At 43.5% G+C, this 26,719-nt stretch overlaps 1 long non-coding RNA gene across 2 annotated transcripts in view; it reads right to left on the bottom strand.

The window, feature by feature from the left end:
• The window catches only part of LOC115468648, a 148,484-nt gene that overhangs the window by 53,844 nt on the left and 67,921 nt on the right, over positions 1 to 26,719 (bottom strand). The window contains exons 2-4 of one of the 2 annotated variants that reach the window (XR_003941899.1): positions 23,366 to 23,415; positions 15,369 to 15,414; positions 10,159 to 10,780 (exon numbers count right to left, since the gene is read on the bottom strand). This is a non-coding gene — a long non-coding RNA (uncharacterized LOC115468648). Of the gene's footprint in view, positions 1 to 10,158; positions 10,781 to 15,368; positions 15,415 to 23,365; positions 23,416 to 26,719 lie in introns of those variants that run through there. The other variant, XR_003941898.1, reaches the window with a different exon arrangement.

Consider the following 26,719-nt stretch of genomic DNA (forward strand, 5'->3'; position numbering starts at 1 on the left):
AACCAGCGTTTCATGTTGATGTATCCAGCTACTCTAAAGATTCAACATGAGGGGAAATGGTTCCCGTTTGTATCAGACCAAGCAGCCATGCAGTTTATTAATAGAGAACTGAACCCAACTGGGACATCTACTTGAAAGAGAACATTGGTTTGGCGGGTCAGTCGGTCATGTAAGCTATTATGTACTTGCAGAATGCAGGGGCAAGTATGCAATGTTTTGTAAGTTTGTGTTCAAGAAGTTTCACTTGATTAAAATGTGCGGTTGAAGGGTGGGGGTGGGGTGGGGACCGCAGCATGTTGTGACTCAGGTGTCATGGGAGTTTTACAGTTGTGGGTTAACGAAGGGGGAGAGAAAGTAGGGGGGGGAGGGAGGGTGGGTTTGTCAAGGGGGGGTTTTGAGGGGAACAAGGATGATGGGAATGTCGCACAGGAATTTGAACTTGGGTGAAGGGAAAACTACGCACTATGTGGAATGGATAGGAGGGGAAGGTTCCGGGGTGGGGGCTGGGCACCCAGGGGCCTTGAAAACATCACTGCATTTAGGGGGAGCAGAGAGGGAGTCCTGGGATCCGTGTTAGATGCATTCGGTTAGATTAATATCGTGGAATGTGGCTGGGATTGGATCGCCAATAAAAAGAACAAAAATTTTAAATGCCTTGCAACGTCACACAGCTTCCATAGCATGTTTACAAGAGACAAAACTGTCTGAGGAGGAAAGTCAAAAGCTCAAGCAAAGGTGGGTGGGGGAATGTTTTTTCGCACCAGCAAAAGGCCGAAGAGGGGGCGTGGCAATCCTGATTCACAAATCCCTACAATGCAAGGCCAGAGTGGTAGCCCGGGATGCACAGGGGAGGTATATCCTTATACACTTGAACATAATGGGACAAGAAGTATTCTTGCTTAATATTTATGGCCCAAATGTACATGATCCTACATTTTTTCAGCATATAATTCACTTGGGTCTTCAATACACAACTGCCCCCTGGCTCTTAGCGGGTGATTTCAACCAGGTGATGGATGGGCAATTAGACAGATCAGCGCCGTCAGCGGGGATAGCATTGAGCAGAGGTAGGGGCATACAACATCTGTGTAGGGCATTGAACCTAATCGACCCATGGCGTTTGGTCAATCCCACGGCACGCGATTATACTCACCTATCCTGGGCACACGGCACGTGGTCTAGGTTAGACTATATTTTAGCTGAGGGTACACTGTTCCCACAGATCGTGAAAGCAGAGGTGGGGCCTATGGAGGTTTCAGACCACGCTATGATATGGGTGGATATGGAGCTAGGAGTGGGTAGACTTAGAGGACACCAGTGGAAATTTCCATCACACATAGTGGGGGAAGTACACTTTCAAGAACATCTTAGGCAGAGATGGCAGTTGTTTGCGGACACTAATGCGCAGCATGAGGATGATGCCCTTCTCTATTGGGAAACATCAAAAGCAGTTATGAGGGGGGAGGTCATCTCCTATATGTGTGCCCGGGCAAAGAGGTTAGCACAGGGTATTGTCCAGTTGGAACATAAATTCCAGGTAGCAAAACGTAAACACTTAGCGGCCCCCTCACCCAGAAGTAGGGAAGAGATGGTGTCGGCACTTGCGGCACTGAATTCTCTCATCCATGAACGTACTAAAAAACAACTGTTCCACCGATCATTCACTTTTCATAGATTCGGCAATAAATCAGGGAAATTACTGGCAAGAGTAGTAAAGAGGTGGGGGGGGTAATAGGTTCATCCCATCTTTGATAAAGCCAGATGGCACACGTGAAACCCGGCCTGGAGGGATAGTACAGATTTTACATGACTTTTATGCAGCCCTTTATAGCAATCCAGGCGAGCGGAGTGGACCTGATTTAGTAGACTATTTAGAAGACTCGGGTATCCCACAACTAACAGCGGAGGTGAGAGATCGGTTGAACTCTCCTTTGAGCGCTAAGGAAATTCAGAAAGTAGTCAAAGCGTTAAAAAGGGGTACGGCCCCGGGTCCCGATGGGTACACGACAGAATATTACCAGTGTATGTTGCCACAATTGTGTGGCGCCCTGGTCTCCTTTTTTGAAGCCTCGGTGGAGGGAGGAGGGGTTCCACGGAACTCCAACGAGGCGTGGATCACTTTGATACCGAAGCCGGGGAAGGACCCAGAACGTCCGGAATCATACAGACCGATTTCTCTCATCAATGTTGATCTTAAAATTTTAGCTAGGGTGTTGGCAGAGAGGCTAAGTCCACACATGGCCACATTGGTGGGAGAGGGGCAGGTGGGATTTGTGAGGGGTAGGCACTCTTCTATTAATGTCCGTAAAGTCTGCATGGCTGTAGCATATAGTCATATGTCACAAGAACCTTTGCTTTTGGTGAGCCTTGACGCCGAGAAGGCGTTCGATAAAGTACGCTGGGATTACCTGTTTGGAGTTCTAGAATACGTGGGTGTGAGGGGCTGGTTTGCACGTGCGATTGCTGCCTTGTATTTTCATCCCCAGGCCGCTATACTAGTAAATGGAACCCGTTCTGCCAAGTTTCAGATATTGAGGGGAACAAGGCAGGGATGTCCGCTTTCCCCGTTGCTGTTCCTGCTTTATCTGGAACCTTTATTGCGCACGATTCAAAGAGACCCGGGGGTTACGGGAGTTGAGATGCCCTCCCTTTCAGTAAAAACCTTGGCATTCGCAGACGATATTCTGTTGACTTTGACAAACCCTTATAGGTCATTACCGTGCCTCCTGGATATTATTGGAGAATTTAGCTTCTTTTCGGGGTTTACTCTTAACTTACAGAAATCAGTGGCATTCCCAGTTCAGAGCTCGATTAGAGAGACGTGGGAAGGAGAATTTCCCCTTACCTGGTCTGAGGGGCCCTTAAAGTATCTGGGAGTACTAATCCCTGTGGATTTATCTGATTTGTATAATGTGAATGTTGAACCGCTTCGACATAGCACACGGCACACACTGCAGGGCTGGCACTCGCTCCCGTTGTCCCTCATGGGGAGAATTGCACTATATAACATGATATTGGTGCCTAAGTGGACCTATGTGCTCCAAATGGTGCCGCTGTGTCTGTCACAAAGGGATGACCAGTGGGTAACACGGTTGGTAGCAAAGTTTATATGGCAGGGTAAGAAGTCGCGTATGCGAGCGACTCAGCTCTTTTTACCAAGAACAGGGGGGGGACTGGGGCTGCTGAGTATCAGACTCTTTTCAATTGCCAGTAACATGCGCCATCTCACGGATTGGTTCCGGGGATCATCTTACTTTTCATGTACGGGAGCTGAGACGAAGCTGTTTGCCCCGGACCACTTTAGTGCCTGGTTGCATGCGGCGCCGGGGAGGCTTCAGACACCGCTGGCTTTTGCACCAATAGTGATGCCCCTGAGGAAAGCTTGGAGGTGGGTCTGTAGGTTTTACGGTTTGTCTGTGGAGTCCTCTCCGCTACTGCCAATCCAGGGTAACAAAGACTTCATGCCAGGCACCAGCTCAGAGGAGTTTACCAGGTGGGGCACAAAAAATTTACAATATCTATATCAGCTATATAACGCGGAGGGCACTCTGAAATCTTCTGAGGAACTGCAGTTGGAGTATGGGGTTAGGGGACTAAATTTATTTTCTATGTTCCAGCTGCGTCACTATCTGAGATCCCTGCCGGCTTCCACTATGACAACGCAGGCGTGGGAACAATTAGTTACCATATTGGGGTTAGATGCACAATTAAGGGTCCCACTCAAATACTATCACGCTTCATTGCGGGAACAGTTGGGAGAGGTGGAATATGGTAAATTGACCAATTGCTGGAATAAGGAGCTAGCGATGAACCTCCAGATGGAAACGGTAAAGGTTTGTCTTTTGGGAACCCAAAGACTGACGGAGAATGTGACATTGCAAGAAACACATTATAAATTTGTGATGAGGATGTATATTTCACCCCATAGAGCATACAGGGCAACAATGGGGACGGAGGATAGATGCAAGAAGTGCGCTCAATCCCCAGCTGACCTAGGACATATGTTCTGGAGGTGTCCGAGGATCCTTGGGTTTTGGCGTCAAGTTAGTCAGCATGTGTCTGGGTTATGGGGGGTGGTTTGGAGACCAGCTCCATCTCAACTGTTTGAGGTGTTCAGAGTGTCACCATTTGCTCCTCGGGGCCTTAAATGCTTCTTGAAAAAAACAGTCTTGGTTGGAAAGAAATCGATTCTTCAACAGTGGATAACTGGGGACCCGCCTACATTGCAACACTGGCGATCTAATATGATACACCTCTGCGCATTGGAGCATAGGGGAATAGAAGACCTATCCTCGCCACAAGGAGATAGACTTTGCCAAGTTTGGTCCCCTTTCTGGGACTCATTGACTGCAGTAGCGCGTAGTAGAATTTTGAATTCTTAAGTGCGATATAGAGTGGAGGAGTCTGGGGGGGGGGCGGGGGAGTTGAGCTGTTCAAGAGAAAGGGGATGGGGGTAAGGTGTGGGGGGGGGGGGGGGGGAAAGCAAAATGTATTTGCACTGTTTTGTATTTGATCCTTATGAGAAAACTTTAGTGGTGTATGGAGTATCCCTCCAAGGACAGTATTGTGTTTGTTTCTCATTGCACTAATAAACATATTTAAACATAAATAAGGGGCCCTTTTACAAAGGTGCGGTAGGCTTTAGGTGCATGCAGTATGTGCCAAAACAAGACTATCGCCAGGCTAACGTGCCCCCTGGCGGTAATTTTGGATTTGGCACGCATCCATACTACCAGGACAAATATTTTTTTAATTTCCTGCCGCATGCAGTGTTTACGTCATTAATCAGCAGTTTGTGCGCCGACTGGTTACCATGCCTGTAGCACGTGAGCCCTTACCGCTAGATCAACGGGTGGCATTAAGGGCTCAGGCCATAAATAGGCATGCGCCGGCTTCAGTTTTACCACAGGCCCTTTTCTTGGCCCATTGGGAAAAAAAAACCCTTTTTCCCAGAAGCGGTAAAAACTGGCCCAGTGCGTGTCAAAAACATGCGCTCACGCTACCACAGACCACTTTTTGCTGTGGCTTAGTAAAAGGGCCCCTAAATAATTGGTTAGCAAAGGCAAATAGCCGTACACTACCAATTAACGCAGGTTTAGCACCGCCTACAAAAGAGGTGGAGGTAAGGCTCATGCAGTAATGGGCACATGCTAACTAGGAAATTAACACGTGGCCATTAATGGAAAACAATTGTGGCCATTTTACAGCCATGCTAAAAGTGGCCCCAGTATGCAGGAAACCTACATGCTAAAAACAGCACATGCTGCTCTTTAGCACAGCTTTCTAAAAGGGCCCCTTATATTGTAAATCTGACAAGCAATTTTCTTCTTTAAACACTACTAAGTGATTGCATTAAAATTAATTTTCTCTTTATTGCTGGTTGTCACTTTTCAAATTTCTGAACAGGTAAATAACCCTATGAATAATTAAACCATTCTGAAACATTCCATCTAAATTTTCCTGATCTGTAATTTTCTATTTTATAGGACTCAATTTTACAGTCAATTCAACTAAGTATTCTTCAGTACATACAGAAGTGCTTTTAAAATTCTTTGAAATCTCTTTTCTTGGTATCTAATTATGTAGTCACTCAATTTCCAGTAATGTGTGGATGTACTAACAGTTTGGATTATGCAACGGGCATGCATAGTAACATAGGGTTCCTTTTACTAAGCTGTGATAAAAAATGAACTTAGCATGCCCTTATCCCCTGGATATATTTTGTGCACCTAGCGATCCGTGCCATAATCCAGGTGGATTCTATACCAACGCGCATAACTTAATTGACTTCAAAAACGTTTGGGCAAATTCCTGGAGGAAAAATCCATAGTCTGCTATTGAGACAGACGTGGAGGGGCATAATTGAACGAAAACGTCTATCTCCATGGGCGTTTATCTACGAGAACGGGTCCGTGAAGGGGCGGACCGAACTGTATTTTCGAAAAAAATAGACGTCCATGTTTTATTCGACAATTTGTGAGTTGGGCGTTTTTGTTTTTCAGTGATAATGGAAAATGAAAGCGCCCAGCTCAAAAACGAATAAATCCAAGGCATTTGTTCGTGGGAGGGGCCAGGAGTCGTAGTGCACTGGTCCCCCTCACATGCCAGGACACCAACCGGGCACCCTAGGGGGCACTTTTACAAAAACAAAAAAAAAGGTAAAAGAGCTCCCAGGTGCATAGCACCCTTCCCTTGTGTGTTGAGCCCCCCAAATCCCCCTCAAAACCCACTGCCCACAAGTCTACACCATTACTATAGCCCTAAGGGATGAAGGGGGGCACCTACATGTGGGTACAGTGGGTTTGGGGGGGTTGGATGACTAAGCATTAAGCAGCACATTTGTAACAGGTAGGGGGGGATGGGCCTGGGTCCACCTGCCTGAAGTCCACTGCACCCCCTAACAACTGCTCCAGGGACCTGCATACTGCTGCCAGGGAGGTGGGTATGACATTTCAGGGTGAAAATAAAAAGCTGTGAAACATCATTTTTTGTGGTGGGAGGGGGTTAGTGACCACTGGGGGAGTCAGGGGAGGTCATCCCCGATTCCCTCTGGTGGTAATCTGGTCATTTAGGGCACTTTTTGGGGCCTTATTCGTGAAAAAACAGGGTCCAGGAAAAGTGCCCTAAATTCTAGCTACAAATGCATACTTTTTTTCCATTATCGGCGAAAGGCGCCCATCTCTCCTCAGCCGATAACCACACCCCAGTTCCACCTTCGACACGCCTCCGACATGCCCCCGTCAACTTTGTATGCTTCCGCGATGGAGTGCAGTTGAAAACGTCCAAAATCGGCTTTCCATTATACCGATTTATTCGTTTTTGTGAGATAAACGTCTATCTCCCGATTTGGGTCGAAATCTAGGCGTTTTTCTCTTTCAATTATAAGGTGGATAGGGAAGCAACTGCTTGCCCTGCCTGGGATTGGCAGTATGGAATGTTGCTGCTAATTGGGTTTCTGCCAGGTACTTGTGACCTGGCTTGGCCACTGTTTGGAAAACAGGATACTGGGCTAGATGGACCATTGGTATGACCCAGTATGGCTACTCTTATGTTCTAATTAGCACTGATAACAGTACTTAACAAATAATAATGAGCACTAATGGGCAATAATTAGAATTTACACACACAACTCGCTAGGCGTATTCTGTAATGTACTGCGCCTAACTTCTAACAAGTGCAGACAAAAAAGGGCATGATTATGGGCGGTGAAATGGGCATTTCACATACGTTCTGAAATTTACACACATAGTTCTAGAATATGGCCCTCTGTGCCTAAATCTATACACCGGGATTTACACCATGTTTTCATTGATGTAAATGGACATGCGTAGTTTTAGGCACTGGGATATCAACTAAGCATGCTAAATTTATAGAATATGCTTAAGCGGAAATGTTTTCCGCATGGATTTTTTAGGTGCCATATATAGAATTCTCCCCGTGCGGATTTTTCCTGCAAGCTAATACCATTTTTACTACAGAAGTAAAAGGCCAATTTCTATTTTTCCTATTTATAACCAGGCATTAATATTGCCATTAGCAGCAGCCATTTAAAAATGTTAGCGTGTGAGCACTTACCAACATCTATTTTGTAGGCATAAGGGCTCATACGCTAATCCTGTGTTAATTAGCTAGTGTGTGGTAATGTAGTTGCACTAACTGATTACCACAGAAACTCCCACTCTCTGCTCCTCGTCATGCGCCTCTGTGATAAAATAAAAAATATTTTTTAGCACGCAGTTTGTGTGCACAGATCAGGAATTACTACAGGGCACCTAAGCATGTCCCGCAGGAAGCGCAGGGCCGCCGAGCAACATAGCCAGGCCTGGGACAGAACTGGACTGCCTCAAGCCACCCCCCCCCACTCGCGCCACCCCCGCCCACTCGTGCTGCCCCCAAATTGCAATGCACCCCCCACTCGCAACACTGCTCCCGCTTGCTACCATTAGGCTACAGATTTTCTTTTAAACTACCGTACCTAAAGGTACACCACTACAATAGCCATCATGCTTGCAGGTGTCTTATAAATTCAGGTACAGTAGGTATTTCTATGTTCCAAGAGGGCTCACATATTTGTACAGAAATAAAAGAGTTAAAGTGAAAGTTACACCTGGGTCCCATTGATCAAAGTCCACTGCACTCACCACTAGGCTACTCCTTACACTTGCTTGTAGCTCTATTAGGAATGGCCATAATACCTGAAGCTGTCATAGAGCCTGGTATCCAGGGCTGTGGAGATGCGGTAAGCGGGGTAAGCGCCGCAGGGGGGCGCTATCCTCTGGGGGGCACCGCCGCTGCGTGCTTACCCTGCCCTCCCGCTCCCATGTAGGAACTGCCCGCCCTCTTCTCCCCCCCAAGATCCCGGGGCAGTGAGCAGCGAACAAGGGAAGGCTTAAGGCTAGAGACGTCGGGACTGGGAGCGCCGCCTCCTTCACTGATGCTGCGCTGCCGGAGGAAGGTAAATTTAAAAGAAAAAAAAAAGGAACGGGATCTTGGGGGGGGAGAAGAGGGCGGGCAGTTCCTACATGGGAGCGGGAGGGCAGGGGAGAGAGGGGAATCGCTGCCTTGGAGCCAGGCAGGTGCGGGGGGGGGGGGGGCACCAACTGGTAGTCTGCAGGGGGGCGCCAGAGACCCTTGGCACAGCCCTGCTGGTATCTACTGTCACTTTCACTGATTATGGGGGTGAAAGGGAGTCAGTAACCATTGGAAGACTAAGGAAGGGCCGTGCCTTTATTCCTCCAGTGGTCAGGTTCTCAGAACACTTTTTGTACCATGGATATGATTGAAACAAGACTAGATAAAAATGTCCTTCTTTTTTGCCTTGGACATTTCTTCCCATTCTATTATCACTGAAAGACATCCTAATTTTGGGCCTGTTCTAATCCCGCCCAAACACACCTCCAACACGTCCCCTTGTTATTTGGACAAACTGCATTGTAAAACATCCAAATTCTGCCTTTCAAAAATTGCAGTGTGGATGTTTTCAGCAGATGGACTTTTTTGGCCATTTTGAGACATCCACCTGCTTCGAAAATGAGCGCCATTACCAATATATTCCACCCCAGGTTTTTAAACATCTCCATCACATCCTCCCTTCCCCCATCTTATTTCTGGTTAGAAATACATTATTTTTTTATTCTTATAGTGAGTTCATATGACCAAAAGGCCCAGTGCCAAAAGGGATAATGCAAATCCCAAAGACGGCATTTCTCAGCAAGGTTGTTCTATGGTCCCATAGGTCAGGGCGAAACATGGTCCACGTTTGGCACTTTTCTGAGCTCTTCTTTATTGAATTAAAATTTCTTTGACACCAAGACGTGTATTCTGCTTCTTTGGATTGCCTGGCGCATTATCTGCATACTACTGATTCCTCGACTACATCTATCCTAATGTTTTTAATTTGTCACTTTTACTGTTCAAGTGAATTAACTATTCATTTCTAGGCTGCAGTCTCTGACCTTTGCTGTTCCTTTCAATTCCCACAGCAGTCATGTTTACTTAGAGTATTCTCATAGGACTGTTGTGTACATTGTTCAAATCTGGCTGTCTTTTCTCAGATTCCCGATGTCACAAATTTCTTCTTCGAATTATACAGATATCCTCTTATTTGATCATCTCCAGGGTTTTTGTGTTTTTATATTTTCCCTCAAGCTATTGATTTCTTGGCCCCCTCAAAACACTGTTCTCACTGGAGGGGAGCACTGGCAGCTTCTCACTGAACTTTTCTAGTTAATTCTCACACACTCATTCACAAAGAAAAAGCTCTAATTTCCCCCAAGGACCCATTAACCTGTGACATCAGTCATTCAGTTTGTCACTGCTGATTTCCTTTGCAGCCTCTCTGAAAGCTGATGACATCACTCACAGCATGGTTGACAGTGGCCTGGTGAGTGCAAATTTTTTTTCATCTGAGCAACAAGTTTTAAACAACAACAATTTTTGAGCACCAGTATTAGCAATGCATTTCACGAGACCAGAAGTGACAAAGAAACAACAGCATAGACTATTTCATATAGCATCATTTTATTTGAAACTCGTTTAAATCGGGTTGGTAATTGATTTAGTTTAATTTTTATTTCATTTTTACGGTTTAATTTTGTGTGAAAGACAGGGAGGTATTTTTGTGAGCAACCATGTAAAACCTGTGAGCAACGCTCCTAAAATGTATGAGCAATCACTCACACACTCCACTTTGAGGGAACATTGCAGTGCGTCCCTATGCAAGTTGGAATTTCCATGAGGAAACCTCTTGCTACTGCATTTTGAGAATCCTATTGCTGCATCAGTGCCAAACTCAGCTCCATTTTCCCCAGCAATACATAATATTGTGACACTTCCCATTCAGCTTCATGCTGCTTACTTTCCCTGCAATTCCATGATTTTTAAGAAAAAAAGGTATGCAGAGTTTATTTTCTTTATTAAATTTGAACTTAGTGGGGCTGCTTCAACTTCAGAATCTCCTTAAAAGTAACAGTACCAGCTATCCTCATCAATGCATGACAACAAACAGAACTTCTTTTTCCTAACCTTTTCTTGGTAATAGGTTTCCAATCTCATCCCTTGTACTGGGTTCTTCAGAATGGTGGTCGAGCAGGTAGTATAGTTAGCACACCATACTCACAGAAATTCCCTCTACTGAACAGGGGAATGACAATCCCCTATTTGGCAAGCAGACTTGCCTTCTTCTTCATAGTTGGGTAATTTCAGCAAGGCACTGGATTCCTCAGATTAACATCACCAGTCTTCTGGAAACAGATTCCTCATCCTCACTCGAACCCAAACCCTAGAAAAATAGTCAATCCAAGTTCTTTCAGATAAGTACATAAGTAATGCCACACTGGGAAAAGACCAAGGGTACATTGAGCCCAGCATCCTGTCCACGACAGCGGCCAATCCAGGCCAAGGGCACCTGGCAAGCTTCCCAAACGTACAAACATTCTATACATGTTATTCCTGGAATTGTGGATTTTTCCCAAGTCCATTTAGTAGCGGTTTATGGACTTGTCCTTTAGGAAACTGTCTAACCCCTTTTTAAACTCTGCCAAGCTAACCGCCTTCACCACGTTCTCCGGCAATGAATTCCAGAGTTTAATTACGCGTTGGGTGAAGAAAGCTTTTCTCCGATTTGTTTTAAATTTACTACACTATAGTTTCATCGCATGCCCCCTAGTCCTAGTATTTTTGGAAAGCGTGAACAGATGCATCACATCCACCTGTTCACTCTAGAGTTTTATATACCTCTATCATGTCTCCCCTCAGCCGTCTCTTCTCCAAGCTGAAAAGCCCTAGCCTCCTTAGTCTTTCTTCATAGGGAAGTCGTCCCATCCCCGCTATCATTTTAGTCGCCCTTCGCTGCACCTTTTCCAATTCCAATAGATGGTACCTATTTGATGAATTTTATTAAAGGGAAAAAATAACAAAGAAAACAACCAGCTTTCAAAACCCTAGACACTCCACAGTGAAGGCCACCGAAAACAACATGATAGCAGAAACAAAATGACAAAGCTTGCTCATCACACAGAATTCATGTTCTGGCTAATACAATTCATCATTAAAATGAAGCAAATGCTTTCTTCTCTGTCACAATGAGTTAAACAATGGGCAGTAATTTCTATTCTGGTGTCACCAGATTTCTCCTAAGGCTGGGCTCAAGGCCTAGGAGAAGAATTTTGAATTCAATCCTCCTACTTAACAAAATAGATATCACTGGCCAGAACAGGTTGCAGTTAAAGTCAAACACACATAAAGGGGTAATTTTAAAGCGGTTTGCCTGGACTAAGAAGGCAAAACGGTATCTATTTGAAGGCTATTTTATAAAGACACCTAGATGCCTATTGAGCTCATTTTCGAAAGAGAAGGGCGCCTATCTTTCGACACAAATCAGGAGATGGGCGTCCTTCTCCCAGAGTCGCCCAAATCGGCATAATTGAAAGCCGATTTTGGGCGCTCTCAACTGTTTTCCGTCATGGGGATGACCAAAGTCCCCAGGGACGTGTCGGAAGCATAGCGAAGGCGGGACTGGGGCATGCTTAACACATGGGCGTCCTTGGCCGATAATGGAAAAAAAAAGGGTGTCCCTGACAAACACTTGGACAACTTTACTTGGTCCTTTTTTTTTACAACCAAGCCACAAAAATGTGCCCTAAATAACCAGATGACCACCAGAGGGAATCGGGGATGACCTCCCCCTACTCCCCCAGTGGTCACTAACTCCCTCCCACCCTCAAAAACAAATTTTTAAATATTTTTTCCAGCCTATATGCCAGCCTCAAATATCATTGCCAGCTCCATGACAGCAGTATGCAGGTCCCTGGAGCAGTTTTAGTGGGTACTGCAGTGCACTTCAGGCAGGCAGACCCAGGCCCATCCCCCCCCTCACCTGTTAAACTTGTGGTGGTAAATGTGAGTCCTCCAAAACCCACCACAAACCCACTGTACCCACATCTAGGTGCCCCCTTCATCCCTAAGGGCTTTGGTGTGGTGTACAGTTGTGGGGAGTGGGTTTGGGGGGTGGGGTTGAGGGGCTCAGCACACAAGGTAAGTTATGCACCTGGCAGCTTTTTCTGAAGTCCACCGCAGTGCCCCCTAGGGTGCCCGGTTGGTGTCCTGGCATGTCAGGGGGACCAGTGCACTACGAATGCTGGCTCCTCCCATGACCAAAGGGCTTGCATTTAGTCGTTTCTGAGATGGGCGTCCTCAGTTTCCATTATCGCTGAAAATCGGGGACGACCATCTCTAGGGACAACCATCTCTAAGGTCGACCTAAATGTGAAGATTTGGGCATCCCCAACCGTATTATCGAAATGAAAGATGGCCGCCCATCTTGTTTCGATAATATGGGTTTCCCCGCCCCTTCGCAGGGACATCCTGCGAGGACACCCTCAGGAAAACTTGGACGCCCTGTTCGATTATGCCCCTCCACGGCACTCATTTTTGAAGCATATGGATGTCTCAAAAGGCTGAAATGGACATCAGTGTGCTTGATACGTCCAAATCCCGATTTTGCAAAGGCAGAATATGGACGTCCAACCCTGCAGTACATACAAATATTAAGGGTGCGTGTTCTAGGCATGGTTTGGGTGCAATTCTGATCACCGCATCTCAAAGAGATATAGCAAAATTAGAAAAAGTACAGAGAAGGGTGAAGAAATGAGAAAGGGGATGGGACAACTTCCCTATGAGGAAAGGCTAAAGCGGCTAAGGTTCTTCAGCTTGGAGAAGAGACAACTGAGGGGAGATAAGATAGAAGTATATAAATACTGAGTGGAGTGGAACAGGTTGACGTGAATCACTTGTTTACTCTTTCCAAAAATATTAGGACTAGAGGACATGCAAAGAAGCTACTGAGTAGTAAATTTCAAATGGCAACACTTATGTTCTTATGCTGTTAACTAGGGAGGACCTGAAATCTGGACCTCCAACAGTGATTACCAAAAGGGAAGAAACCTCCATGTCTAAAAAGAAGGATGTTCTTATTTAAACCTGTTTCAGGAACATCCAGGCTACAGTAAGGTGCTCTGATTGAGCAGCTGACACCTCCTTAATCCCCCAGTGGTTGCTTTCCCCCTCCCTTTCCCTTGAAAGTGAAACCAGAAGTGGATACCAAACTCTATGACAGCTTCATGTATTATGGGCATTCTTAATGGAGCAGGAAGCAAGTCTGGGCATTCTTAATGGAGCAGGAAGCAAGTCTGAGGAGTAGCTTAGTGGTTAGTACAGTGGAAAATAGCTTGTTATTCAAAGTCGTTAAATCGCGGGAGGATTGTGAAAAATTACAAGAGGACCTTACGAGACTGGGAGACTGGGCGTCTAAATGGCAGATGACGTTTAATGTGAGCAAGTGCAAAGTGATGCATGTGGGAAAGAGGAACCTGAATTATAGCTATGTCATGCAAGGTTCCACGTTAGGAGTCATGGACCAAGAAAGGGATCTAGGTGTCATCATTGATGATACGTTGAAACCTTCTGTTCAGTGTACTGCTGCGGCTAAGAAAGCAAATAGAATGTTAGGTATTATTAGGAAAGGAATGGAAAACAAAAATGAGGATGTTATAATGCCTTTGTATCGCCCCTTGGTGCAACCACACCTCGAATATTGTGTTCAATTCTGGTCGCCGCATCTCAAAAAAGATATAGTGGAATTAGAAAAGGTGCAGAGAAGGGCGATGAAAATGATAAAGGGAATGGGATGACTTCAGCTTGGAGAAAAGGCAGCTGAGGGGAGATATGATAGAGGTCTATAAAATAATGAGTGGATTTGAACGGGTAGATGTGAAGCGTCTGTTTACGCTTTCCAAAAATACTAGGACTGGGGGTCATGCGATGAAGCTAAAATGTAGTAAATTTAAAATGAATCTGGGAAAAAGTTTCTTCACTCAATGTGCAATTAAACTCTGGAATTCGTTGCCAGAGAATGTGGTAAAGGCGGTTAGCTTAGCGGAGTTTTAAAAAGGTTTGGACGGCTTCCTAAAGGAAAACTCCATAGACCAATATTAAATGGACTTGGGGAAAATCCACTATTTCTGGGATAAGCAGTATAAAATGTTTTGTACTTTTGGGGGATCTTGCCAGGTATTTGTGACCTGGATTGGCCATTGTTGGAAACAGGATGCTGGGCTTGATGGACCTTTGATCTTTCCCAGTATGGCAATACTTATGTACTTATGTACTTTTAATTTCAGCACACATACCAGTGAGTTGCCCTGTCGATAGAGACCCCCTTTCTCAAAGTTGTTCCTTCACTTGGTATAATCCAACACTAATCCATGATGGTACTGCCTGCTGATGTGGAGCCTCCTCCCTGCATGGGTTTGGTGCAGCTGCCTCCTCTATTCCCACTGTATTCATCACCTATATATGTGCATATTCAACAATGCAATTTTATAAGACCAATTATCTGTATGTAAAACATGCTTTATAAATTACCCCAATAATGTATATACTGAAGGAAGGCCAGCCTACTTTATCAAAGGACTCATCGGCATCTAGAGATATGGAAAGGCCACAGACTTCTAAGACACTAGTTTATGATGTGAAGGGCCTTATAAAATATAGGTCCTTTCCCGAAAGAGCTCATTCTGTACTAAGATCTGGATTTGCAGGGGTTGTCATGGCTTAGTAGTTAAGGTAATGAACTCAAAATCCATTGGGTTCTCCCTGTGCAGATTCAAATCTTCTGTTCTAAAAGAAGAGGAAGCCTCTTTGGGTAAATTAATATTTTTTTGTGTGAGACTTGCTAAAATATGTTTTAATTTTATTTAAAAGCAAACTAACTATTAGCTTGGTCAAATAGTCTAAAGTTCTATTGTCCTAGTTTAGATTTAATTGTTAGAGCCATAGAGCAGTCAAAAGTAAGGTATTAGATAACTCACCAGCTTTAAATTCTTTTGCAGTAGTTTTTATTTTATTGTTGGAGACCTAGAACAATTAAAAATAAGGCATTAGCTTATCAATTCTAAATTCTGTTGACCTAGTAGGGCTATACCACCATCCACCTGGTCAGAACAAAAAGACAGATGATGAAATGTTATAAAAAATAGAGAAGCTAACACATTTGGCAACACTACAATAATGGGGTTATTTCAATTACCCAGAGCAATAGAAGAAACAACAGGTTCAATCATCCATTATCAAAATATAGCTGTTTTTGAAAAAAGCTGAATAACTGCAGATGTATTACAAAAATCCTGGTGCAACAAAAATAGGGAAAATGGTCCTCGGAGTCCCATACCTTTATTGTCACAATAATCTGGAATTACAGGACAATCTTCTAGTCATCAGATCACAAACCCCTCCTTCAGTGTAAACCTATGGCTTTAAAAAGGGAAAAATCTAACAAAAAAGTATCCAACAATGAGTGCTGTTATATATATATCTGTGCCAGAGCCGGTGGTTGGGAGGCAGGGCTGGTGGTTGGGAGGCGGGGATAGTGCTGGACAGACTTATACGGTCTGTGCCAGAGCCGGTGGTTGGGAGGCGGGGCTGGTGGTTGGGAGGCGGGGATAGTGCTGGGCAGACTTATACGGTCTGTGCCCTGAAGAGCACAGGTACAAATCAAAGTAGGGTATACACAAAAAGTAGCACATATGAGTTGTCTTGTTGGGCAGACTGGATGGACCGTGCAGGTCTTTTTCTGCTGTCATCTACTATGTTACTATGTTACTATATATTATGGAGAAAAAGTCTCTCACCTCACAGAAGAAAGTTAAAAACTTTACAATACTGCAAAGCCAACACTTATACAGTTTAATTCAAAATATATTTCAGCAAATGCCCAACAGAACAGAGTATTCAAATAATCAGTCTCTTACAGTTAATGAATCTATGTTGAGCTATGAAGATACCATTAACTCGGAGCGTATATAGATGAACTATCATCAAACTGCAACAGACCTGCCTGGCCATTCAGGGCCTGTCCAGAATTCTTCATGTGATCCTAATAGAGTTTTTTGGAAGGGTATTTTGAGTTAACTTAAATAGAAAGCCTAAAAGTCAATAGGTAAGAAAATCCTTAGAAGTCAGTGAGTTCATTATTCCTTTAATTAACTACAGGAGAAAGAATTTGACTTAAGTAGTAGTGATTAGTGGTCCCCATAGAAGGTGATATTGATGCAGATTGTAAGGCAAACACAAGCTTCAGCTTCTGATGAGGTCCAAGCTTATTCCTTACAGCTGGCATGTGTTGGATAAGACAATAACTGATACATGACCCTAACAGAATTTGTGGACATTACTTAATGGAACCTACATAAAACAGAGAAAGGATGACAGCTAATGACTAGGGATGGGCAGCCAGAAAACGTTCCTGTGTTTTTTTCAGGAATGTTAGTTGTATTCATTTTTGGTTGGCCATTTGTCATCATGAGAGCAAAGACACTGAGCCCCTGATTATATAAAGTTACCAACAATTGTGTATGTAAATTTAAGTGTGGTCCCATTTTGTGCATGCAATTTAATAGAATAATGAGCCAATTAGTGCCAATAATTGGCTTTTTAACAAGCAATTATTGGCACTAATTAGATTTAATTGGGGATTACGCATATAAAGTTAGGTGCAGGATCTGGGCCTAAAATTTGTGTGTGGCCTGAAAATAAAGGCACAGAAAAGGGAGGGTCATGAGTGTTTCAGGGCAGATCGGGGGCATGATTTTGAGTTACATGTGTAATTATAGAATAATAGTGCTCCGCATGAATCACATTTACGTTGGTGCAAATAGCAGTGGCTAAATTTACACATGACCTGTCCGCTTAAGCATTTATTCTATGAACCATGCCAAACTTTAGGCATGGCTTATAGGATACCACTTAAGCAGGAGAGGAGTAGCCTAGTGATTAGTGCAGTAGACTTTGATCCTGGGGAACTGAGTTCAATTCCCACTGCAGCTCCTTATGACTCTGGGCAAGTCACTTAACCCTCCATTGCCCCTGGTACAAAATAAGTAACTGAATATATGTAAACCACTTTGAATGTAGTTGCAAAAACCTCAGAAAGGCAGCATATCAAGTCCCCTTTCCTTTTCCCTTTTTTGGTGCCTATTTTTTAGACACCATATATAGAATCTAATCCTGAGTATGTGCTCTTCCAAAAGAGTGCGCATTGTTTGCAAAAAGGATGCACTCTTTTGGAAAGAGTGTGCATTCTTTTCTCAATAGTGCATGCATGTGCACACTATTTGCACATGCTCAGCGGTTCCTGCTTGTGCAATAGTTTGTGCAGGCCCAGTGGTTTGAATGGGTGCACAATTGGGAAACAGTGCTCACTCTTTCAAAACTCTTTGCAAATAGTGTTCCCTGTTTTTAAGGAGTGTGCACTATTATCAGCAAATGAAAAAACATGAAATGTGATGTTCTTTTTCTGCTCATTTTCATTTGTTAATGACATGCAACTACATGAGATATGTCACTGACATTTCCCACGTCACTGCAAATAACAGCCCATGCCCAGTGCACATGCACATGTAACTGCCACAGTTCCGCCCATCATAGAAGCCAGCTCTGTAGGCTCCTGTGGGTGCTGAGCAACATCAATATTGAGCAACTCTTTCATTGTGTCCAGAAAGAGGTCATTTGTATTGTGTTTAACACCCCAATCATTTTAAAATATTGGCAGTATTGTGTAAATATACTCTTAACTTAGTGCATATTTGCAAGGGGGTGTACATGTGTGCAAAGCTTGGGCAAAGCATGGGCAAGACTTACACTCACATGCATAACTTATATTATAAGTTATTTAACAGTAGTAATAGTAATACATAATTTTTATATACCATCAAACATCAAAAAAGTACAAAACAGTTTACAATAATATAGCATAGCAAAAAATAAAGATAGATAGATAGATAGATAGATAGATAGATAGATAGATAGATAGATAGATAGATAGATACTTTTGAAATAACCAAGTTTTTAACAGTTTGTGGAAATGCATGTAGTTTTTTTCAAATCATAATTCATATTTAAGTGACTATCCTGCTTATTTTTGAAAGAGAAAGCCGGCCATCTTCCGACACAAATCGGGAGATGGCTGGCCATCTCTCAAGTCCGGTGAAATCGGCATAATCGAAAGCCGATTTTGGCCGGCCTCAACTGCAGTCCGTGGCAGAGCCGGCCAAACTTCAAGGGGGCGTGTCAGCAGGGTACAGAAGGCAGGACGGGGGCATGCTTAAGAGATAGCCGGCTTCGCCCGATAATGGAAAAAAGAAAGCCGGCCTTGACGAGCATTTGGCTGACTTTACTTGGTCCCTTTTTGTTCACGGCCAAGCCTCAAAAAGGTGCCCCAACTGACCAGATGACCACTGGAGGGAATGGGGAATCACCTCCCCTTACTCCCCCAGTGGTCACCAACCCCCTCCCACCCAAAAAATAAAAATAAAAAACATGCTAGCCTCAAATGTCATACCCAGCTCCATGACAGCAGTATGCAGGTCCCTGGAGCAGTTTTTAGTGGGTGCAGTGCACTTCAGGCAGGTGGACCCAGGCCCACCCCCACCTGCCTGTTACACTTGTGGTGGTAAATGGGAGCCCTCCAACCCCCCCCAAAAAAACCCCACTGTAGACAAGATGGCGCCGAGAGCGGAGGTTTAGTAACTTGCTCCAGCTTTGCCTCGACAATTTTTCTTTTTCCTTCTATCAAAATGCCTCATTCAAAACGTAAAGGGATAGTCCGGACAGTCCCCACACCTACCGGCACCTCCACGCCGATGAGGTCGGGGCTGGAGCGTTTCTTCCCTGCTCTCGCTCGTGAAGGCAGCGGATTGGAGTCCATAGCGGGCAGAGCCGGTGAAGCGGCTGTCTCGCGGGAAGCGGAAACATCTCTATCTCCTCCGCCGGTCTCTATGATTCCTCCGTGCCCCGCGCACACAGCGAGTCGCGAGGGGAATCCATTGCAAGCCGGAAAGGCTGAAGCTGGAGGACCCTGTGGGGTAACCAACCCTGTGAAGCTAACAACTGCTACGGGGAGAGAACCGGAGGTCAGCCTAGGTCAGATATGGCTGAAATTGGTGGATATGGATAAAACCTTGCAGCAGTCCTCAATGGAGGTAAAAACTTTAAATAATACTGTACAGGAATTGAAGGACTCCATTGAAATTGTTAAACAAGATTTTTCCTCTAAGATAGAGACCTTACAGAAAGAGATGAACCAAACTATAGAATTTAAAGTGGCTGTAATAAAAGATAATACGGAGTTAAGAAGAAAAGTGGAGCAAATCGAGAATTTTAATAAAAGACTAAACCTCCGACTACTTAATTTTCCTAAATTAGTAGGGATACCTCCATTAGAACTTTTTACAAGATTTTTGAGAGAAAATTTAAATTTTCCACATGAGGCAATCCCACCATTGAATAAAATATTTTTTATACCTAATACAGTCAAAAAAGTAGAAGGAGAGAGATCAATGGACTTAGAAAATATTACAGCCATTTTGGAACAAACTTTAGAAGAGGCTACGGAAAGAGCGACGTTGCTTGTTTCCTTCGTATTCCAACAAGATTTGAACTCAGTGATGAAACTTTACTTAAAATCAACAAATCGTATATTTGGAGGACAAAAAATCTGGATTTTTCCAGATGTGACTAAGACTACTCAACAAAAAAGAAAATTGTTCCTTTCTATGAGGTCTAAAATAATAGAAATAGGAGGATCCTTCCTTCTTGTATATCCATGTAAATGTCTTGTAAGGTTAAACCAAACAAAATATGTGTTCTTTAATCCAGATCAGCTTAAATCTTTCCTAGACTCTAAACAACAATAGAGAAGTTATTGGAGTACACGAGAATGATGGGGCCATCAATTCTTTATAATTTAGAAATAATATAGTATAATCTTCACAAATTCCTCCCTCCCTCTTTTATTGTGGTCTAATGAAGCTAAATGTTATGATTTTGAGGAAAGTAATTTCTGTTTCGTTTATCTTGTTTCTAAAGCTGCATTTCACTTAGCAGTTTTTAAGTCTGTATAAGTTGTAAAATTCAATAAACAAATAAAAAAAAAAAAAAACCCCCACTGTACCCACATGTAGGTGCCCCCCTTCATCCCTAATCCCTAAGGGCTATGGTAGTGGTGTACAGTTGTGGGGAGTGGGTTTTGGGGGGGGATTTAGAAGCTCAGCACACAAGATAAGGGAGGTATGCACCTGGGAGCAATTTTTGAAGTTCACTGCAGTGCCCCCTAGGGTGCCCGGTTGGTGTCCTAGCATGTGAGGGGGACCAGTGCACTACAAATGCTGGCCCCTCCCACAACCAAATGCCTTGGATTTGGCCGGGTTTGAGATGGCCGGCAACGGTTTCCATTATCGGTGGAGCTGGAGCTGGAGACTGGATACTGGAACAGGAACAGCAGAGCTGAAGACTGGATATTGGAACAGGAACCATTGGGAGTATTTTTATAACTTGCGCCTGTAGACAGGACCAGCAGAATTGAAGACTGGAATACTAGAGACAGGACCAGCGGAGCTGGAGACTGGATACTGGAACAGGAACAGCAGAGCTGGAACTCTGGATATTAGAACAGGAACAGGGCAGGGCAACAGGCACATGGAGCCCTAAGCGACATGTTGCAAAGGCAAGGCGGAAGGGTGGTCCAGACACTGAAATACCTCCTCTGGGGAATGTCACAACAGAGCGCCTCCCTCAGCTTCAGGTTGCCTGCCCCTTTAATAGAAGAGCTTTCGTGTGTGCATGTGCCTAGAGACAACAGCGTCGCAACATGGGAGATGGATGCAAGATTAGTATAAATAGCCATAAATGCATCTATTGCTGCTTCCATTATCAGTGCTGCTGCTGTGGTTGTCTTCATGATTTGGATAAGTGGGAGAATGAGAGGAAGTGGAGTGGAGGTTTTCTATTTCTTTTCCTGATCATCTGAGTCACATGAGTTTTTAAGTAATAAGAAAAGGTTATATTGGATCAAAGTTTGGGAAGCAGATGGATGTATGTAGAGTTTTGCAAACTATCAAAAGGCCAGTATGGAGCCTTAAAATGGTCAAAGCAGCTGGAATTGCAACTGAAAATACAATCTTAGAAGCAGAAGTCAAAAGGAGCATGCAAGCAATTGAAAAACAAATGTGGAATCTATGCATGATTTTTTAGCCTAAATATATTTGTTATTTTCAAATTTCTACTGAACAAGCTTTGTCTACCCCTTCCAGCTTGTCCAGCTGCCGTTGCCAGATAAACACTTCTCTCTGAACAGCACTATATTTGCATCATTTAAAAGCAGCAGAAAAGAAAAGGGAAGGGAAAACAAATCATTTACAAAGACCTGGTCCTTTCTGACAAAAGCAGCTGACTTGCTGCACTGTATTTTTTGCGTGGACTCCTTTGTACAAAAATGCACTGGAGAAATGGCTGCACACAGGGAGACAGCGGAACTGGCAAGGACTAGAAACCTGACAGCAATTAACACCATTGTCAGCCTTCCACAGTTCTTCCTGTTCACTCAGCCATCTTTTAGAAATATTCACCCTCCAAATCCAGCTCATCACAACAGGTGTTAAAGAAGTGAGAGTAGGGAAAATGGAGACTGTTTGAAGGGCCAAGCGCTGAAGCGGAGAAAAATGATTAAATTAGCCTGAGTCTGAAATCTGAAAGGAGAGCCATCGAAAAGGAAAGATAAGAGAAACACACAGACCCATGCAATCTTCTCAAGGAGAAGCCATAAAGGGGCATGTATATTAATTACTACAGCTAAATTATCCTGTCAACTTGCATGGACAAAGAGCAATTTTCAAAGCCATTATCACAGATTAAATAGTGTCTTTCCTGTGAAAATGGGCTCTTTGAAAATGCCAACCCTATATGTCCTGGATATAAGTACTAGGGTTTGCAGCCCCAAACCTTTCATTTTGTTTCATTTCCCATGTCATTTACATGAATTTTCATTTTGTTTTGTTGCTAACCGATTAGCGCAGAATACACCCATGGGTCTGGGGTGGAGAGCGGCTGTATTCTGTGCTAATTGGTTAGTGCATGAGCCCTTACCACCTACATAATGGGAAAATTAGTGTGTGACCATTAATGGGGGAATAGAAAATCACTATAGTATAATGGAATATGTAAAACTTAATATCAGAACTTATGCACTAATTCTACAGTGATTAAGGTATTCAAAGGCATTTGTGACACGTTTCAATGAAAACTCTGTGGAGAAAAAAAAGACCTCAGTAATCCCAGAGACACCTCGTTTTAAAGGACCAAACCTTTTTAGTGAAGAGGACTCCTTTTTATAATCATAAGTCTTTAAAAAAAAAACTCCACGTAATTCAAATATTCATGAAACAAATGGCCAACCACCTTATCAAATACTTATGGGGTGAGACATTCAACAAAAAAAGTTTTTTAAGTGAAAGTAAACGATCAAACGTTACTTATCTTAGACGACCAATATCAATTATTTTCTTGCTGTAGTACTCCAATCTTCCAACATATATAATAATCCTGCAATCAGCCATTTTACCCTGGGTAGCGTGCACCCATGCAAAAATTATCGCAGGACACATGAGTGCACCCCACGGTAAGCCCTCTTTTGCTGCAGAAAGCACGTTAGTGCTTACCGTAGCTTAGTAAAATGACCCCTTAGACACCTATGACATGATGAATTTAATCGTTGATAAGTTCTGTAACTCGATGTGGGCTAACAGATTAAAACTCAATCCAGAAGGGAGTAAGATAGCAACAGGCATACAGTACTCTTAACCTCAGCCCAGTTTCCCTACTATTTTGCCTTCATAGTGACAATATGGGCAGGAACAATCCCATGCACAATCAAGGCCGGCCCCAACCCAGCCCATTTCAGGATGTATTACAAGATTTGTGACCCGAGGTTCAGGTGGAATGTATCCTCCAGAGATGTAGCCACTGGAGAGCTTACCTTCAGCAAGAGAGGTGGAGTTGTCCTTGGCATTCAAAACAACTTTTAACCTGGAAGAGAGAAGGCAACCATACTTCAGCAGTGGTGTTTACTGGGTGCCAGCAAGACTGAAAGCACTGCTCAGAAGGGCCTTTTACCACCTAAAATACAGGAGAGTCTTGGAACGGCGTCTGTTATTGAGTGGGAATCTGTTTCAGTGGTTCAAACTACTGCTACTTCTATATTGGCAGAGTCAGCATGAAACCTTATATTAAGCCCACTGAGATTTTTTGCTGGACAACCCATCTGTTATCACATTGGAATCTTTGTGGATGGCGATTGATTCTCTGACTTGCCAGTTTAAAATTTCTGAGAACCAGATTAATTTCTTAACAGAAACTGCTAAGGAACAGAATATTAGAATATTTGATTTGGAAGAAAAAGTGACAGTCATGCTTTGAAACTTGGCAAACTGAGACATCCGACTTGACAATAATTACAAATAATGGGTCAGATTCAATAAATGGTGCCAAAAATTAAGCACTGGGAAAAATCTGTGCTCACTGCTATTCCATAAATGCTCCAGGAAGAGCACCCTTTATTGAATAGCGCTGAAACCTGATGGAAATCCTGGCTAGCAAGTTGGGCACGGATCTCCATAATTCTATAACATTGGGTCAGATATTCAGACCGCGGGAATTAACCCCGATAACTCCCGCACTAAACCCAGATATTCAATGCCAGGCCATTTCCAATGAACGGCATTGAATGTCCGGTTTATTTTTGGCCAGTTTGAACATAGCCGGCTAAGTCGATATTCAGACAGCCGGTTATCTTCAAACCAGCCAAAAATATCCCATGAATTCATGTGGCCAAATATAGCCACTAAAGTGGGGCTTGAAATCAGCAGATAGCCAGTTATATTACCCGATATAACTGGCTAGCCGTTAACCGGTGATATTCATCAGGAAATTGATGGCTATCCCCCCGCTAAATATCGCCAGATAACCAGTTATGAGGCATTTAACCAACAAGGTGCTAATCCTGGCCAGTTAAATGCTTTTGAATATCGGAGGATAGTACCTAAATCTTATGAATGCTCCTGACCTGCCCATGCCCCTCCCCTTTTGAGTTGTGCACGATCCAATTTAGGTGCCGTTTGTTATAGAATAGCACACAGCTAGATCCACACGCAAATCATAAATAGTGCCAATTAAGTGCTTGTTAACTCCAATAATTAAATCATTGAAGTTCATTAACTAATTATTTTGCATGCAGATCTGGGAATTGCACCCAATTTTGGGCACTACTACTACTATTTGAGCGACCTTTTTGGAATCCGGAGGAATATGTCTATTGCAAGGAAGCTGGAAAACACAGAAAATCTTTCTCAAGCTAGAAATATCCAGCTTGTTAATTTCTCATGAGTAGCTGATATGCAGCCTAAGGCTGCACTTGATAAATATGCAATAGGAGTATTGAAATTAAAAAGCAGCGGTCCCAACACAGACCCCTTTAAAACCCCAAGATGTACCAAGACAGCCCCAGCACTATCTAAAATCCTGTCTAGGGAACACATGAGGTCTGCCACCTTCACACCAGGCAGGCAAGTGACCAGGTGATCCTCATGTCCACCAGCCATCCAGCTATCTAAATGCCTAATAATTGAATCACCAACTACAACAGCCATCAAAAATGCCCCTCTACATTAATTGACATCAGTTTTGTGTCTTGTTTTCTGCCTTGAGCTCCTTGGTTAAGAAGCATTCATTCAAATGTTCATATTAAATTAAATGTCAGAAATAGTGTGTACTCTTCAGAAAATGTATGCACTGTTTGTGAAAAGTGCACACTTTCCCCACTGTGCATGCATGTGTACTAACCTCCAGATTCTATAGATGGCACCCAAATTTGGGCATAAATGGAAGATGCACGCACAAATCAATTGGAATACGAGCCAATTAATGCAAAAAATTGATGTCAAGAGAGCAGAGATGATGGAGAGTAGATATTACTAAGTCATTGCAGGCTAAATTAGCAATGACACTTAATGAAAATTAGCAATATGCTACAGTATTTCAGACACTGAAACAAAGAAGTGAATTTTTGAAAATGGTTATTTCGCAAGAACACTTTGAGATATTCTGCAAAGGACAGTGTAACAGCACAGCTAAGAGTAGTTACACTTTCAAACTCTCTATTCTCTTTTTGTATCAGCTCCCTTTCCTTCACAGGTGTTAACAAGCTTTACAATTATAATAAACTCAACAGGGGAGCCTCAATCTGTTTCAAACAGACAAGTTTCTCATTGTGCCTCCAGGAGAAGGTTGTGAAGCACTGCTCTAGATATGGCAGCTAATTGTTTATGCACTGAAGCCTTTAAAAGAAGATTCTGGCCTTGTCAGGGTGTGCAGAAAGCAAAGTTACTTACCTGTTATGGCCCTGGGGTTTCTCCTTAGATAGCAGGAATAGTCATCCATGTACTGGTGGAGTCATTCTAGAGCTCAGAAAAGACTGGAAAGACCTATCAGACCAGGTGAAAGCTACCCCCTACATGTAATTGCTTACCTGTTTCCACTCCACTGTGTTCTGCAGCAGTAGGCAGGTTCATCTGAGAAGGGAAGGTTGGGAGAGTTTGTGTAGTTGACTTGTCCTGCTGTCCACAGAGAATCCCCGCTACATATAAGTATCTTTGCTTTCTTCATGGACAAGCAGGATGAGTCAGCCACATACTGGTGACTCCCTAATAAAGGCCTGGGAAGGGGTGTTATGTAGAGGCATGTTTATATACCCTTTACAGCCCAGGAAGAGAGCTGTAATAGGATTAAGCTGTATAAAGCAGACAAAGCTTACAGTTAGAAAAGGGCAACTATGAGATATCTTTCAGCCCCGAAATGAGGCTTCCTCCTCCCATGCCGGCTACGACGTCGATTTCGGACCAGAGAACCCTTGGTGCGCAAGTCGCGACGGGGTTTTCTGGCACGGGCCCTGAGTCGACGCCTGAGATGCCGGGGAATCCTTCTGTGGAGATCGCAGAAGTGAGGTGAGGAGAAGTTGTTCTTGTGGAGGTCAACCAGCTTTAACTCCAACTTTTACAACTGATTTCTCAAGTAAGTCGTTTTTACCTGAAAAGCCTCAACAAATAACGTTGGATAATATCTGGGAAGCGCTTGTAGGCTTAGAAGCCTCATTTACACAACAATTTACTCAGTTAAATAAGAAATTCACGTTAGACAATGAAAGGATCACTGAAATGGGCATGACGTTAAAGTCTTTGGGCAAGGAAGTTGAAACTAACTCTTCTGCAATTAAAAATTCTCAACAAATACAAGTAAATTTAATTAAAGAGAATATATATCTTCAAAATAGGATCGA

This window comes from Microcaecilia unicolor, chromosome 4 (genome assembly GCF_901765095.1).
Source record: "Microcaecilia unicolor chromosome 4, aMicUni1.1, whole genome shotgun sequence".
Classification (NCBI taxonomy): Eukaryota; Metazoa; Chordata; class Amphibia; order Gymnophiona; family Siphonopidae; genus Microcaecilia; species Microcaecilia unicolor.